This window comes from Passer domesticus, chromosome 5 (genome assembly GCF_036417665.1).
Source record: "Passer domesticus isolate bPasDom1 chromosome 5, bPasDom1.hap1, whole genome shotgun sequence".
Lineage (NCBI taxonomy): Eukaryota > Metazoa > Chordata > Aves > Passeriformes > Passeridae > Passer > Passer domesticus.
Window position 1 is genome coordinate 4,029,704 of NC_087478.1, and position 18,821 is coordinate 4,048,524.

Here is an 18,821-nt window from a genome sequence, read left to right on the forward strand (position 1 = left end):
AAAAAAAAACAAAAAACCACCACAAAACCAAAACCAAAATCCAACCAAAAAAAAAAAAACCAAAAAAAGAAACAAACAAACTGCAAAATGGAACAAAAAAAAAAAATCAAACAAAAAAAAAACCAAAAAACCCAACCAACCAAACAAAAAGCCCCTAGTAACAACAGAAAAAACCCAAACAACAAAAACAAAAAAAACCAACCAAACAAAAAACCTGCAAAATGTCAACAAAAAACCCACAAAAACCCCAATAAAAACAACTCAAACAAACAAAAAAAAAACCAAACCAAAAACAAAACAAAGAAATAACAGATAAAACAAACTAAGCCAACCAATGAAAACAAACAAAAAAACCAAAATACCTCAAACAATGCAAAACCCCAGACTCAGCAATTTTAAAACCAAAATATCTAACTGGGAACTTATTAACATTTGGACTGGCAGTTTAGGTAATTATTTGAGTTTTTGATAAACCACTTTACTCTCTTTCCATCTACTCACATAACATCTATGGAGAAAAACTGGTGAAGGAGCTGTGGGGGTCAGGCAGAAAAAATTTTTACCTCTGGCACAAAAATTCCACTCCATTAATTTCTTTTTCATCGTGTGTGCACAGCAGCCAGCAAATGGCAGTGGTACAGGGCTGGTATGGTCATAATATTAATATTTATGTTCTGGATGACAGGTCAGTGGTTTGGAAATTTAGGAGCATTGGAATTGGCTTCCAAGCTTTCCTGCCAGATAACTGTGAAGCTTTCAAAGGTTTTTTCCAGCTATTTACCCAGGTCCAAAACAATTTCTCCTTTTCTGCTTAATCTGTAAATTCTCCATAGTGGAGAATGTCTTGTTTTGCACAGAAAGGGGTCTTATCTCAAAGGACCTCCAGGATTCGCCATGATTCAAAAATTCAAATAACATTAACCTCATTTATTTTGCCCCTGCTTAACCTGGTTTTGTGTATGGCCAAAGCATCTAATTTGGTGAGCACATTCTGAAAATGAGAGCTGTCTTCTGAATTGTTTTCAGCTGCTGATTTCCATCCATTTTATGGTGACTTAATGATAAAAAGTGAGCTTCATTTACAAAACAGAATTGTTTTGAAGTTGGACTAATGCATCTGGTGTCAGTTTCCAAAATATTCATAATGTGCTGCAGAGGCACACAGTCTGGTGTGGCCAGTGGGGCTCAGCATTTTGTCCATAGGACTGTAAAAATTCAAGAGATCCATAAAAAGATTTGACATAGTAATCCTGGCAACACACCCAAATACGTCTTTTCAAAAGACATTTCTAGAGTTTAATAGTATAGAATCTTGGTAAACAGATGAGAAGTTAAATGTTTGATTTTACCATAATGATTTTATTTGAGATATTTGGTTCTGCATATTAGTAAAACCTCATAAATCACTTGGATATAACTCAAAAATTCCCAAGCAAAATTTCCAAGCAAGTAATGTATAAAATACTTCAGTGTCATGAAAAAAATAACTCCAGGCTTTCTGTAGCAACTTCCTTCCTTCATCTCATGTTAAGCATCTCATATTGCCTTTGTGCAGTGAGCACCAAAACACCAGCTCTCTCTGGCTTACATCTGTTTTTAGCATCAGATCTCACTTGTGCAGCCAGCACTGCTCACAGCAGCCCAGACAGAGCTAAACTTTAGGCTTTCTGTTCCAGATGCAGAAACAAATCCAAGATGTGATGAGCTTGGCACTGGTGCTGGAGAGAAGCAGCAGTTACTGCACTGAGTGAACAGAGATGTGAGTGGAAGGTGTATTTGGAGTCCAAATGCTCCAGCATTTGATTAAAAGATAAGAGTCCCAGGATTAGATGTCTGTAAAAAAGGGACTAAAGCTGGTCAAAGGTGAGAAAAGAAGATATAAAATCTCACACATATGCTTTTTGTGTGGGTTCATGTGCTTGCATATGCAGCAGAGCATTGATCTCCTTGGGAGTAATCTTTGTCATTTGGGTTGAGTTGTTTCGTGAAACTAAACAAAAAATATCGTGCAAAAGCAAGGAGCTTGAAAGCCTCATTCATGCACCGTAGGGCCTAGACAATGCATAAATTCTCTACTCATTATTTCTGAAATATTTGCAGCTTCCCTCTTACCAGCTTTGCTGATTGCCTTCCAAAATGAGAAATATCCCTGACTGTTTAGCATAGAAAGGAAAAGAGAGCGTTGAAGCCTAAGTGATGAAATAGCAGACAAAGTTGATGCCAGGGGCAGACTGGTGAAAGTCTCCCCTATAATTATAAAATTATACAAAAGATAACTTCTTAATTTGGCACTGATTATTTTTTGACTTCATAAAACTAGAGGGATAATTCATTCATTGCCCTTTTCTGCTATTTTTAATTAGGTATTCTCAAGAAATCCCTTCTTCAGCATCAAAGTTGTTGTGAAGCAGGAGTAAGACAAGCTTTTTTTCTCCTTTTAATTATTTTAGGTAATGATGGCAGGATACTGAACATTTTTTTCTTGATTGGGAAAACTTTCTGCAATTTCAGAGGACCCCAACCTATATAAAAGTGGTGCATAAAGGTAAAGCACAATTAAGCCAAATGTAACTCCCATCACAGACCCACAGATGCAAGAGTAAAATGTGACACAATGCTCCCAGGTTGTCCTAGTGCCTTCAGCACAGTGATGTCCCACAGGATGTCTGGCAGGTACCAATCTTCACACTCTTGTGACCTGTGACAGGACACAAGGGAATGGCCTGAAGCTGAGTCAGGGGAGATTTAGGTTGAATATCAATAAAATATTTTGTTTGGGCACTGGAACAGCTTCCCTGGAAGTGGTCACAATACCAAGCATGAGAGAGCTCAAGGAGCATTTGGGCAACACCTTCAGGCACAGGGTGTGACCCTTGGGGTGTTCTGTACAGGGCCAGGAGCTACGGCTGATAATCCTGATGGGCCCCTTCTAATTCAGCATATTCTATACTTCTATGATTCTGTAATTTCCCTGTTTATCCATCTTACAGTAAGCACTGGATAAATTGCATCAACACCCCCTGAAGCAGAAACAGAGAGGTCTCAGCTCCACAATGGTACCCCAAGAGATTCTGACTCACCCCAGCCTTCTGCTTTCAAAAGTCTTGCACATCATTCTGCACCCTCTATAAATGTAGGTGTCACCTCCTCCTCTTCCTCCTCCTCTTCTGCCTCCTCCTCTTTCTCCTGATATTTTGCAGAAAAATGCCTATCATCAGCTCTGGAAAAAAAAAAAAAAATCAGTGTTCTCATTCTGAGTGTGCTCATCACTCTGTCCCCCTCAAGAGATGCACGATGGAGGAAAGCTCTGCTGTGTGTCCTGGGCAGACCTGGCAGTCAAACATTGAGCCCTGCCAAAGTAGTGGCAGCTTTGGAGACAGCTCAGAGACTGCCAGGCATGCTGGGAATTATTTAGTGGAGACAGAGGCTCAGGCAGATTTTAAAAATCTAAATATTTATAGACTTACTTATTCCATGCAGGTGACCTGAGAACAAAGTGATCCAGTGAATGACTGAAAACTAATGACCTGGAGTCACACCTGGGTATTCTGAGCATCCAATTTAGTGCTTAATCACAGGTACTTTCACAGATCAAGTGGGACTTCAGGCTTGCACTTGCATTGCCAAATTGCAAGTCTCCACTCTTTTAACTTGACACATGTCTAATAAAAAAAATGCACGTGAGGAATCAGAGTGATGCTCATCTTGAGTGTGTGTTCTTACATTTGACGCTAATTTTCAGTTTCATTCTAATTTGTATCATTGGATGTTGGGAATAAAAATGTTTCTGAGGCACTGGTTATAGTCATCCCTCTATTGTCAGAGTAATGGAGAGTGCAGGTGAAAACAAAAAATATTTGGGAACCCCAAATAATGAGAAATTTGTTAAAAGTCTAAAAAATTGTCAAAGTGAGCAAATATCTGCCTTGAACAAATAAAGGAAAAATTACTTCATGAAACTATTAAAAAATATTATATTTGTCTGCTTTCTTTTTAACATCCTTTGGGTTCAAAAGAAATATTTTAAATGTCATTGAAATTGGCATGAAAGAGGGACAAAGAAAGGAAGAGCAGTTCTGGTATCATCTTCCTTTTTCCTATTACAATAAATTATTTCAATGGAAAAATGCCCTCTTATATGTCCCCACTATTCCCACTTGAGATATTAAAACTAGAGAAAATGCTGTCAAAATCCAGTGCCAGAAATGTATCCAAAGCAAATCATTATAGTTTTCTTCACTTTCAGGTGTTTGTCATTAAAGGGATGAATTCCAAAAGGCTTTCAAATTTTTAATGTAGGTTTTATGCATAAAGACTTAATAGGAGAGAGTAAAAGAATCCCGAAGTAACTCTACATCTCAAAGAAAGTATACACAAATTAAAGCTCTAATTTTCCACTGATGGGTTTGTTCTACAGAATTGCATGGACTTCATTACAAGGTAGTCAAGAGTCATAATTAGAATCTACTGAATAAGGATAATGCAGGAAAAAATTACTGTCCTTTTTCTTATGATCTCAGAGAAGCTCAGAGTCAAACATTAGTTATTCTGCTGCAAATTAGAAGCACTCTAAGCACATGAGTGGAAATGAAAATAAAATTGGTCCTACATGTTAGTCCACTGCTAATAACCCCACATTACAAAGCCCAAGGTCTTTTCCTAATAACTCTGGATGTAAAACCTGCTGTTCTCTGCATGAGGGGGACTAATGAGAGCTTCTGCCCTGCAATTTGAGGTCCTGCCTTGCTCCACTTCTCCAGTTCAGACTATGGTGTGGAGCCCTTGCACTATAAGTTCTTTCCTGCAGTACCACCAAGGTTCCCATGGACCCCGAATCCTCCACTACCCCTCCAACCAAGGGCAGCTCAAGCTACTGTTCCTGGGTGCTACATCCCTCATTATGGACTGAACCATTCATTCATTGAGAATCACAGAAAATATTTGAAATTTAGAAAAGTCAAGTTTGGAAAAAATATCTGTCCAGATATTAAGTTCTATGTTTTTTTCTGAGAAAAAAAAAATGTAATTATTGAGTATTAAATCTTCTCTCACCAGAAACCACTATAGACATTATTTTGGTAGTAATCTTATTTTCTAGTAATTTTTACAAGGCTTTCAAATGTGCTCATTTTTTTCTTTAACAGTGTGTTAACCCACAATGAGGAATCTCTGCAAAACAAATCCTTGATTTGTATTACAAACAACCTTACCTTTACAAATATACAAAATATAAATTAGCCGTGTTTTTCAAAGCTAGAATAGTAACACTTCTATAAGGTTTGGCATCCTCTATCTAATTCCAGCACATATCTCTTAATTTAGTAATTTCAGGGTATCCACTTGCTGCATAAGTGTTTATTGAAGACATAGGCTTTCTTATTTTACTTTTTCTCCCTCTGAGAGTTAAAATTTGCCCAGAGTCTCATTGCATTTTAGAACATTATTTTCTTAAATGACATTTCATGTCTCTTTAGAATAGTTTCTCCTTTTGTCTAAATGAATAAAGCACCAAAAAAGACTGATGGGTTTGAGTGAATCTTTTCAGTTATTTTGATTCTGAGAAACCAAGAGCAATGTTCAAATCCTTCTTTGTTCCATTTACAAAGCTATATAACTTAAGAAGACATTAAGAGTTTTCAGTTGGGTTTTTTTAATCAATCTTTGGCTATGAGGGTGGAATTCATTGCATTAAATTATAAGCATTTAAAAATTAGGTGCTGCCTTCTGAACTACTCAGCGTAGATAGGATGTTCATTCATAGTGAATTACAGAAAAAGATGCTTCCAAGGGTGATTCATCTGACCTGAGTTACCTGGTTTAGGCTGAAATGTCTCTTGAATGCCTGTTTCTCTCCACTGACTGCTAAGAGAATTCATTATTTTTAAACACTACCTCACTGCTATGTCTTGTGTCCTAGGCATGTATTTAAAAAATTACCTCCTTGGCCCGGCTTCTTCATCTTTCAGTGTGGGAATTTTAAAAGTTCTGGCTGACTTCACATTGATGGAGGTAGAAAATCTCCTGCTAAATTCAGCAGAGAAATGTCTGGACAAGATTATTTTTGAAACCAAGCAATTTATGCAATTGTCTGCACACAACTGATGTGGGGTTTTCTTCTTTCTATGTAATTTGGAGCAATTTGTGAAAACTAATTGAGTTACTTAAAGCATAAAAACATTGTAAAACCCACTGTTTGTTTTGTTCATTCCAACTTCTACAGATGAACACAAGCCTGAGAAACAGCTTAGGTGTTATCAGAACTTAGTGAGCACTTACCTGGCTGGATCCTCCATTTCTCAGCAAACTGAGTTGTCATATTTGCAACCTAGTCCATGTATAAAATGCTTTCAAACAGAATGAGTGCATTAAGGTGAAAGAAGGTCTATTTGAATGGAATATAAAGTGGGAATACTTCACAGTAAGGGTAACAAAACAATGGAACAGGTTGCTCAGTTGTGGATTATTCCTCAGTCATTGAGGTCACCGTCATATTTTCTGGAAAAATCCCTTCACCAGGATTTTTCTCCTGAGAAGCTGTGAAGCCTCAGAGAAAAAGGAAAACAATATTATCTCATTTGCTTCTCCTGTGTTTTGCTGCTTTGGAATATGTTTGGAGATTGTTTATCCAACACGTGATTGTTTCATTGGTTTCTGCTGTGAATTATTTTGACTTATTGGCCAACTGGGGCCAAGTTGTGTTGGACTCTCAGGAGACAGTCACAAGATTCATTAGTATCTTTCAGCCTTCTGTCTGTATCTTTACTGTATTCTTTAGTATAGTATAGTATATTTTAATATAGTTTAGTATTCTTTAATATAATATAGATCATAAAATAATAAATTAGCCTTCTAAGAACATGGAGTCAGATTCACCTTTCCTTTCTTTGTCTGGGAACCCCAGAAGTACAAGAGTCAGACTGTGTGGGTCTTTCAGCAACCTGATCTAGTGAAAGGTGGTTAGATGCTCCTGCTCATGACAGGGGGCTTGGAGTAGGTGATCTTTTTGTTGTCTTTTCTAAATCAAACTATTCTGTGATTCTATAACTCTATTAATTCTTTTGACTTTTGTCAGATGAGGATGTTCCACCCTAGATATTTTGAAAAATCCACAATCTCTAAAGGTAGCAACACTGCACTTGCTTTACTTTATCCAGCCCTGCCAGCACCAAATGGGAGGTCCCATATGGCAGATCTGGACACCACAGGTCAGCTAAAGTGAAGTTATCCTGCTTTAAATAGGTGGGTGTTTTCCTTTTTAAGTGTTGGATTTAAGAGCCATGGAAATTACAAAGATCTTCAAAGAGTTGTAGTGGACTGTGTCCACCCAAACCACTGAAACTTGTAAGTGTCAACATTGGTTTAAATAAATTTCATCTTGCTCCAGGGATTTTTATAGAACTTAAAATATATTAAGAAAGTGGTGAAACTTATACTGCACTCAAATGATTTATCAAAATTGGCACATAAAGAGGTCTTCAGTGTGAATAGTGAGGAAAGAGAGAGACCATGTATTCCTCCATCCCATTTTTTTAGGCTCTGTTTGCATTGTCTTCACCTCAGCATGGGAAAGCATTTGAGCCATCAAACATGTCTTTACCTCTTGTCACCACATTGATCACCTAATTTTCTCCAAATATTCACTTGAGTCTCCTTCAGTTCATTTCCCCAAATTGCGTTTGTGTAATGCCCGAGTAATAAAAGTCAGCAGAATGACTAGATGGAATTTCACCCTTTTGCATTATCATTGAAAAAGACATTACTATTCCCTTATCAAAAATATCCATCAGCCTAATTACATCCCTTTTCTTCACAAGGTTTTAAAATAGGATACCTAAGTATGATAGGCAATGCAGACTTATTATTTAACGACCATAGGGGAGATACATTTTGATTCATTTTCTTATGTGTTAAAAATTTATGACAAACATAAAACCCAGTTATAGCAGCTACCAGGATCATTTGTAATGGTCATAATTTTATTTAAATCACATATAGATAAAACATTATGTACATTTTAAAGCATTATGCCATTTTGAACCACTTGGGGAGACTGTCTTGTAGGATGGAAATAAAGAAGCAGTAAGAATAATCTTAGCTGAAAAATACATGAATTCTGAAACTTGGCACCTAAAACTTTAATGTCTTTTTAGCTTTTTCCAATTTTTCCCCAGTTTTAATCATCTCTTTGGTATTATCTACTTTACTCCAGTTTAGTTTAAAACTTTTGATACAGATTTTGTCATTGGCTTTGTAATAGATCTTGCTCTATCTGATTCTTTCCCCACCAGTTTTATTTGTCTCACAATTTAAAACTGAAGGAGAAAACAAAGCCAATAAGAAATGGGAAAAAAAAAAAGAAAAAAAGCTTTTGACAGCATAGATCATTGGAAAGCAGGACATCTAATTCAGCCCAGACCAGGGGAAAGTTTTTACATTAAAGTGGAACTGCTATTCTTATTCTATTTGTGGGCATCCTAACAAATTTTAAAACACACCCAGATGGTTTCTGTTCCACTGAAAATTATGTGAATAAATTGTCCTCTGTTGCAAAAGTTAGTCCAAGAAAATAAAAGTCTGAAAAATACAGAAATTATTTTTCAGTGTAAAAGACATTTATCCTGGAATTTTCCTATAAATAAGGATGGCGGATTTGCTTCCTTCCTTACTTGCAAAATCCAGTTTAATAGCTCAGTGCTGGTTAAATCATTGATAATGTCTCGTCTTTTCCTAGAGAATTGCAGTTCCAAATATTTTTATTTTTTTCACTAAATGTTTATTCAAAAGGAAAGTACGGCAGAAAATGCAGAGGGATTTGCAAATTTTCTCTTCAAAACACTTGAATTTCCACTTTAAAATAGCCAGTTGCCATTGTATTTGAAAAAGGAAATAAACACATACAAGGAAACTGTCTTATAAGCAGCTTTCAGGATTTATAGAGGAATTATTTCCCTACAAAATTGATTTATCTTTTCAGGAAGTTAGGCCATGGTGCTTTATGGTTAAAAAAATCTTCCTCTCTCAAAGTTTCTTGCAAACACTGAGGTTTTGTTTCTCAGGCTTGACTGATGTAAAATGGTGGAACAAGCTGTATTTTCATGTCACCATGAACAAGCTGTGGACCAGTCCCATTTTTAAGAATATTTTTAAATATACTCTCTGAAATTTTTGATAATATTTTCCCATGGGAAACAGATGCCAGTTACCAACACAAGGACATGAAAGAAGCTCTTAGAAGGAAAGAAATAGCAATTGTATTAAGCACAAGATCCAAATGTAAAGTAGTTTGAATAGGCTACAAACTGCCAATTTCCATATTTCTGTGAATGCACATGTTTGTTAGCAAGTTAGAATTTGGGCTGTCTAATTCTGACTTGGACAAAGTCAGTCTTATAGCCTTCATTGAGGAATTTTGTAGTGCCATGGAAATACAGAATGAAAAAAAAATCTCTTGAAATATTCTATTGAAAAAAAAAATCTTGTTTTTAAATCATGTATTTTCTATCATAATTTAAATCAGGTAACTGCAAAATTTGTTTCAAATGTATGAGAGAAATTATATAATTTAAAATTAATTATAAAAAGTCTCTCCTTTTTTGTGACAGACAAAAGTAGTAGGTACAGATGATCTATGATTCTACGTTATAAAAGTAAAATATGACCAAAGTCTTCTCCCAGCTTCCTTTATTTTTTAGAGTAATACAAAAACATAACTTTCACTCACTGTTTTCCTGCTCAATAATATTTTGCAGGTGAAGGACTTTTCTTCTTTGGGGATTACCCCAAAATGAATGTTTGGGATATTTTTCCTTCTTTATAGTTTTATTATTCTGTCATAAGTTTCCTTAGGGAACCCTGAAACTCTAATAGTTAGATGTTTTATCTAAGACAGATGACAGGGTTACTTCTCTGTGACTCATGAAAGATTTTTGTGCTACAGCTGAAATTTATGTTGAGGATTTTTTTTATATTTCAGCATAAATTATATGGAATTACCTGAAATAACTTTGACAAGTATGAGTTTGCATAACTAACAATAACAAGAAAAAATTACCGGGAAGTTACTTACATTTGCAATAGTTTTCTGCAATATATATGAGTCAAGTACCTATATTGCATGTTTCACTCCCATCAATATTAATTACAGCAATAAAAATGACTCTGTTATTGCTGTCCTGAAAAGATGTTAATGATGTGGTCATCACTGAAATAGCTAAATTGGCTAATGTGATGGCACAATAAATTCAGACTATAATTGGGCTGATTCTCCTTTCTCTGACATCTGTGTAAATTAGCAGCTCCCAAAGCATAAAACTCACACAAATGAGCAAAGATCCAGATCTTTGCTTTATAGCTGTGGAGACCAGTTTGTAACAGTTAGGTAATTTTAGTTAGTCACTCTGCACTTTTGTGCTGCATTATCTGGCATTTATATTCCATGGACATAGCCACCTGCATCTCAGCCTCTTCAATACCTTAATTACTAATGTATTAATATTCTTGCATCAGTTACATTTTCCTCCAATTCACCAAAAAGTATTTCATGATGAATAAATATAATCATAGGAACAATACCTTTATATATTGCATGTACTGAATAGCTGTAAAAGAAATTATTTTAACTAAATTCATATTTAAAAGCACTATTCTTTAAACCTTAGGAAGAAAGCCACAAAATATCTACTTGCCTCTCCTGTTTATTTTATTTTAACTACATGACTGTTTTTCTACAAGGTCCCAGGTTTGTTTAGAGAACACACTGGAAAGTCAGTTACTGATGAACAGCAAGACAATACTTTGGGTTTTTTATTCCATTCAATTTTCTCAAGCTTAATTCACTGTACAATATTCAGACTTTGCTCTGAAGACAGTGATTGATTTCTTCCCAGCATTTCCACAGTGCTTTTTCTTTGTATCATCCATGGGTTTCACAACGATTATTGAGTTTTTGTGCATAACATTTCTGTTAGACAAAGAGATTACAGTATTTAGAGAAGGAGAAGGTGAGGCAGTGGTTGACCTGCTTTTACCTCACTTATCTTAGTTGCATAACTATAGTACCTAAGACAACAGTTTATTAATTTCAGATTTGATCTGTTGTTAGTTAAAAGAAGAAAGATCTTTGAAGAACAGCACAGATTTTAACTGAGTGCCTCTTTGTTTCAGCTACTAAAGCAGCAGAATGGAACTATGATTCTAACTCTTACAGTGCCAAAAATCCACTGTAGATTGGGGTAGATTGAAACTCCCATTTACCAGTGAGTTATGCAAAGCTTAATTTCTCCTGGAAATAAGGAAAAGGGCCAATTACAAAGTGCATCTCTTTCCATAACTTTATTATTTTCTTGAAGGAATTATTCCGATAATCAATTCTCCTTTTGGGGTCTTTGATTTCCTCAAAGCAGAGGACGTGCAGATCCTATGCCAAGCATCCACAAAGCATGAAACACACATTTAACAGCCAACAGTTGGAATTTTGGTTTAAACAATGTGCCTAGGTATAAAGAAGGCATTCTGCAGAAGTAGCTCTGGGCTTGGGTCCCCCGCAGATACATTTCGACTGCCTCTGTCAGTTGAAGTCTACTCTCTAACATGTTATACATATTCCAATTTCTGTTAAAAAAATAAAAAATCTAACAGCTCATTAAACTGAACAACCTTCACTTATCCCCAGAGCCTGGCCCATTTCTGGACCCTGGCACATAAGAAATTGAAATGGAGAATTCAGCCACTAACACTCAGTTGCTGAAATACTTTGGCACTTTGCAGTTTTTCACTACTTGACGCCCCTTGTCAAAACATTAAGGGGGATGTAGAGCAGCAGCATGTCATTATGTAACATTTTTACACATCATATTTATAAAGAGTCAAACACATTTTATTCTTGATCTAGAACTCTGCTAATTAGATGCCACTGACAGTTTGACTGCAGACTTGGAGCCTGATCACTGTCATGCTGTTCCCGGTTGGCATTTATAGTTGGCTACTCCATAGAAGCTTGGGCCATTCTGCTCAGGTTTTCAAGACAAGACAGAAGCATTGAAACTTTTCACCACTTTCTCTCGCTTGTTAATTAATGTCTGCACAGTGCTTTGAGTATGTGCTGTCAGAATTCTGTCTTTTATTTCCCTGGTGAAAAAGCCTGGAAAACACAATCGTGGATGCCCTACAAACCATCCTAGATGGGAAAAAGAAAAGCCAGAGATTAAATCACCTGAGACTACAACCTTTTCAAAACTGCATTTATCATAATATTATCATACCAATACAGGTTATTGCACTTGTGATTTTAAGTTAAAGAGATTTTTGTCATTTATCCAGCTCAAGTCCAGCAAAAGTGCAACACAGGGCTCAGCAGCCAGTGCAAAGCCAGCCCCAAAGCATGGAAAGGTAATGATCAAGTTATTGAACTTCTGAGCTAAAGTTATATACCTGACAGATCTCAGTTTCCCTCCTAGAAGTTGTAATTTTGCCTGGATCATCAGAACATCCTGCTGGTAGCTGGAGTTTGTAATACACTTTTCTCAGCTCTGACCATGCTGCTGAATGTCCCCTGTCCTGACCATCTTCCTGAGCTCTGAATGAGTCAGCCACACATTGCAGACACTTTGGGGGTTCACCAGGTCCTTACAGCTGTTGTTAAAAGTATCCATTGTACTCACATTCTCCAAAGTCTTAACCTTTGTAAATTACTAGTTTTCCATATAGACTAAATGTCTACAGGAATGGCACATGTCTACAGGAAAGTATTAAGCTCTCTGTAGTGATCTTAAATAGGAATGTATCTGCCTGTAACCCAAACTCAGTATTTCTCCTTCCCAGAACTGCATGCCTCTGAATTCACTATGCATTTTCTATTGAGATTCTTCTGGATGCCAAAAATCAGGCACAGTATTGTAGAGAAAAAGGTGTTTTCCAATGAAAATATCACTGCAACGCAGATTAGGAGAGGCAACAAAGCCAGGAGGGATCATAACAGAGAAAGTCTCTATGAGAAATTACCTTAATTCCTGGCTTTCCTCTTTGTCATCTATTCAAAATGATAACTGTATCTATTGCATTCCCTAATTTACGTGGTCATCTGAGGGTGGCAAAAGCTCTTGCAACTGGTTAGTTCATCAATTATCTAAAACTCTTTGTGTCAAGGCTCAGTGAAAACAAAGGCAAAATAATTTATCCTTTTCCACTAGTTTCAAAGGAGTAAATACTCTTTCATGCTTCTTCCTACCAGCCACAGTATTCATGCAACTTCTGGAATGATCATTTATTGAAGGCCTAAATACACACTTATTTGATAAATTTGGAGTCAAATATACAGCAATATGGTTAGAATTTGTTGTTTAGAGAAACTCTTCCAATCCATGGGAACATTTACAATAAAAGACAGATTTCAAAGGTGGAGGGTGTTGATTTGTTTTTCAGTAAGAATTACGACAAGTCCCCAGACCACAGGATTATGTTGAGAGCTCAAGTGTATCTAATATTTATAAAGAACTGAATGTTTTTTAGAAGTGCAAAGTCATGGCTTTACATAGGAGCAAACTTTACCTTTATCAGTTCAGCAGTCTTAATATTGATCACCTCATTTGAAGAACTGTGGAAAAGGGTGCATGTGAGGAAAACACGAGCATAATTAGACAGGAAAATGTTTGTCTCTTGATTTTATTCTCCTTGCTCTTTGGAAACAAAAATTGCTTTACAGTTACTCACAACAGAGCAAGATCATGCTCAGCTGTGAAATTCTCCCCACAGAAATCTTCCACAGTAAATAATGCAGCACAAGGTAGTGACAATGACACGTTAGAGCTTCGTTTGAATGCACGCTGTGCTTTGTGCGTGGTACAGAATTCAATGGACAGCAATTTGAAGGGGGGAAGAAGCTTGTTTGTGTTCACATTACATAATCTACTTGTCTTTGTCGTTCTCATTCTAGGCATTTTGTCCAAAGATGTTCTGCTTCTCATAAAGTGAATTCAGCCTTATCTGGAGCTCAGAAGCCTAAGGCTTTGTTACAATAGTTATTTATAACTTAACTATATTAAAAAAAAAATTATAGCTGAACAGGAAAACACTTCTTCAGTCATAAATAAATAGCTCATTTGTACCTGGGGAGAAGAAGAATAGCTTTCAAAGAGCTTTCACTTTAGAATCATGATTTCCAGGTAGAAGCAATTGGAAGAAAGCTCTCTAAAACAAGATTCGTGCCATTTGTTGTTGAAAGCACATTGCTAAGATTTCCAAAATTGCTCTGGGATTTGAATACCTTTGTGAGTTTTTAGGTGTCCCACTTGGAATTATCTGAAAGGAGTCCTTATAATACTAAGCATTTCCAGCTCCCTGCAAACCAGACATCTCTGTCAACCATCTAGAAACGGAAGAACACAAAATTCCTTCCTAAGAGAAAATGAGTGGCAGCTGCAGATGGAGAAGCATATTCATGTGGGTTAATTTAAGCCTTTGAAATACAATGGAGGCAAAGAAAAGAAATCTTGATAAGTGTCATTTGAACTATCCAGGTAACAATTTTTGACCTATTGATTTTGTGCTCAGAAGCTGATTTTAGATAAGGGCCTATTAAAACATGGAAACATGAAAATTTACCAGATTAGGTTACCCCAAGACTCATCCAACCTGGTCTTGTGTAACCATTTCACATATGATGTTCAATGATATAGCAATATCATAGTTGAAATGGGAAAGTTTTTTGTGTTTACAAGACCTCATATGTTAGTTTCAGACAGAGAGGAAAATTATTCAAAAAACTTTTACTTCCAAAAACCACGAGGAAGCCCTCAATTCTGTTCCCCCTAACATGTGCAAGATTTGCAAAGACACATTTCCATTAATTTCAACAGAATTTTTTTTTTTTGTTTTAGGGGAGTAAAAAGGAAGAGAAGAAGGATCATCATTCATATAGTGGAATTGAATTAGAACCACATATAAACAAGTTCTTACTAAATTTTAGTTGACGCTGGTTTTGTGCTAAATGACTGCTTTGCTGATCTCTCAGATCATCATCCATGTTACATTTGAACATTTCCAAACCTCCTGAATAAACAGAGGTATTTTCTCTCACTTTTCTGTTATTAATCTTGAAGAATATTTCCAATTTCCCCAGCATACTAGTTTTCCAAGCAGGAGCAGAGAAACTGCCTGAACTCTCCAAAGCTCATGCTTAAATGCAGTATTTCACTGCTCTTGAATTCTTTTCAGTAGGTGTTGAAATCCTTTATAGTAAATTGCATTTTACATGTTTGAAACTTCTAAAGAAGGTGTTAATATAATTGATACATGATAAGTTTGACAGTTGATGTCATTATATGAGTTTCACTCAGCAGCCTTCTGAAGCAAAAAATAATTTTAAAATCTGTTTCCTAAGGAAAGGAAGACTATGGCTTTAATGATGAAATAACTTCTTAATGACCTGCTCTAAATCCATAAAGTCTTAGTTCATGTCCCAATATTCAGCATTTTAAAGTGGATTACATATAACTACTCTGAGTCTCATATTTCTGATATTATTTTTAATGGATCTTTTGTAGCAATAAGATTGTATTTTGTGGTTATATACTCTCCCTTATATTTGTATAAATTGCAAATAGGGAAATATCTTACAATTACTTACTTGACACTTTAAACCTCATTGCCTCTCAGTGGGTATCAATAGGATGGGAACCTGTCCCAAATTACCACTTTTATAAACTTTTTTTGATCAAGTCAAATAACAGAGAAAGGCCTGGAGGTAGCCAAGAACAGACCTTGGAGCAATTTTTGGAGGGTCTGGGAAAAGGAGGTACTCTGAGTATCAATTAGATGATTCATTTCTTGCTGAAATTTTGGTCACCAACATGTGATTTAGTTGATCTGAAAATGGTAGGATTCAAATTGCTAAAAAATGTAGGCAGATTTTTGTTTGTTTGTTTTTGGTGGGGTCTGTGTGAGATTGATGAGGAGAAGCCAAGAAAAGAATAATTGATCAACTCAAATGATACTAGATATGTAAATACAAAAAACCTATCCTTTAGAGTCATATATGTCAATGTAGAGTCAAATAGAGGACAAATATGACCACTAAATCCTTGGAAATATTTTTGGAATGTGTTGTGAGAAACAGTCAGAGTGTTCCTTCTACCATCTCTCCATGTTCCTTGCTGAAACACAAACAGTGCTGCCTGATTTGCCTCCCTCTTCTTTCCAGCCTTTATTTTTATAGACCACCCTCAAAACTGCAGAAAATTTTGTAAATTCTAAATACAGAGGGAGCCTTTTATGCAGTCACTCTGTTGGACAGGTAATATTGACTTTGTACCAAGATCCGTCCAAAGATCAAACACGACAGAGAAATCAGGAATTGACACAACATCAGACCTTCTCCATAAACATTGTATTGTGTAAACATTCTACAGCTACAAAAAAAAAATCAGATTTTTTTCAGGCATAACCCCAGCCTTCACACAAACCTGCTCTTCCCCTAAACTCATCTCAGTGTCACTTGGCTGTTACTCTCACCTTGGAGGTCTCATTCATTGTTGGTATGAAGGAATCAGAAAACCAAACGCTTGTATAAACAGACCTCTATTTAAATTCTGCATGCATATTTTAATCTTACAATTTGTGTCCCACAGCCATACAGAGTGTGGTATCTGTATCACAAATTCTTCTTTCAACAGTTCTGAGGCATGAAGAGAGGATGATGTTCTCCTTGTGCACAAATGAAACTCAGGAGGGATGGAGACTGCCAGGCCCAGTATATCCCATGGAATTTGGCAGCATTTCTGCACTCTTTACCACTTCATCCATTTTACAACTTTGCTTATCTTTCCATAATCTTGAAGACAAATGATCCAAGAAGAGTAAAACCTACATTCTGTAAAGAGCACTTCTTCATCCAGTCTGCTCTTCAGCCGATGAACCTTAGGTTAGGTACTTCAACCTCACTTGGCCAGACAATTCTGCTCCTGTAGGAGTACTCAGACCATGTCAGACCTTCCTGAGTAACTCAAATTAGAGATTTCTGAACTACCAGTTTAATAGAAATAAAATTATAAACTTTACTCATTCTCAGTTTTGCAGTAGACAGCAAAAGCAGAGAGAAGAAAGACAGATTTGGATGACAGTATCATAATTTAGGTCAGGCACCAGGTTGAAGATAAGCTTGCGACAAGCAAGAAGGCCTAGGTGCAAGAAGATAGGTGGAAGAAAGCAGGAACAGGATTCTAGTCAGGCAGGAAGAGCTGAGTGATCAGAGCTAGGAATGGTTTACAGAGGAATATTTCTGTTGTGTGCAGCATGCTGAAAGAATGGCTTTTTTGGGCTGCAACAGCATTTGATGGCTTAATAACATGAGTTAATTATCATTATTATGGCTTTAATAGTGGGTTCTTCAAGCCTTAACACTTTAATGACAACATTACCATTCATTTACTAGGTTTTCTCTAAAAATGTTCATCTCAGATCCATGAAAACTTTGCTGCTTCCTCTCATTTATAATGGTGCTTGCATTCACATGGCAGATCTTTCCAAATTCCATGAGAAACAAAGTACCAATGAGAGTGTTTGTGGCCTTGTGGACTTGAGGTTGAGGGTTTGTGGGTTTGGGAGGTCAATAAGTAAGACCTTCACCACAGCCAGCATGTCAGTGCTGGACTCCCCTCGCAGGATGTCTCTGGTAGATCACAGACACCATCCTCAGGCTGTAAGCCTGGTTCCCAAAATCCATGACACTGAACATGTTGCCCTGAGACATTGTGGATGCCCCACTCCTGGAAGTGTCCAAGTCCAGCTTGGAGAGAGCTCTGAGCAGCCTGGTCTCGTGGAAGGTTTCCCTGCCAATGGGAGGGGATTGGAGCAAGATGATCTTTAAGGTTCCTTCCAACCCAAAATATCCTGGGATTCTATGACTTGCCACAGGCTTGTCAGTGCATCATTCACCTTTCACAGAGTTAACTTTTCAGTAACTATTCTCATGGCACTTTCAACAACAGCTTTTCTGAGAGAACATTTTATGTTGATCCCCATGAAGCAGTTTCACATATGGCACCATCAGTGGCTCAGTCCTCTTGAAGGAATATTCTCTTAATTCTCTAAGCTGCATGATCCATCCTGATTGCACAGCCTCAAAGCCCTTCCTTGTTTATTGGGGTTTAAATCTACCTTTTCCAGACTTCCTATTTTTCAGCCAGACCTGGAGAGAAAGGAAAACCAGAGCACTGGGAGAACTTGCTCTGTCATTGTGAAAATTTGACAGATCCTCAAATTACAGTGGGGATAGTTGAAGCACTGTGGAGGAAGGCCCATGTTACAACACTAGTAAATTAAATGTACTTTTGTAGCTTTTGTATCTTACACAACCCAGCAGGAATGACATGAGGAGAGATGACAGGCAAGCACATGCCTCAGCTAAGGAGAGGGAAAAGAAGGTGAGGAAGCAGGAGGTGGTGATAGAGCATGAATAGCTTCACAAGGCATCCCCAGACAATCGAGTTGACAGAAGGAGTGGGAGTTTGCAGGCAAACTTTCTGCAGCCTCATTAGATTGGGAGCAGGCTGATGAGAGCTCTAAATAACAGGTGCTTTATTGAACACAGGAGAGGGAACGTGAAAATTAAATGAAAAAAAAAAGATTAGGGGTAAAACTTCACCAGCGGTGTCAGAAGCTGAGGCTCTGACAGAGAGGAATGGTCCTCTGCCTCCTTCTGTTCCTTTGGATATCTGTAGGCTCATGGGCAGGAGGTCAAAAGGTCTCCTGTGAACACCAGCCACCCTGCAGAGTTCTGCCCATTCTTGCAAGGAACTAAGTTTCCCACAGCTGTAGAGATTTTGTGA

The 18,821-nt window shown here is 37.0% G+C and overlaps 1 long non-coding RNA gene across 4 annotated transcripts in view; it reads right to left on the reverse strand.

Annotated features, from left to right (window-relative positions):
- Window positions 1-18,821, reverse strand: part of LOC135301547 (uncharacterized) — a 68,411-nt gene that overhangs the window by 32,980 nt on the left and 16,610 nt on the right. For all 4 annotated transcript variants that reach the window (XR_010363294.1, XR_010363292.1, XR_010363291.1 and 1 more), the window contains one exon: window positions 3,081-3,220. This is a non-coding gene — a long non-coding RNA (uncharacterized LOC135301547). The remainder of the gene's footprint in view (window positions 1-3,080; window positions 3,221-18,821) is intronic.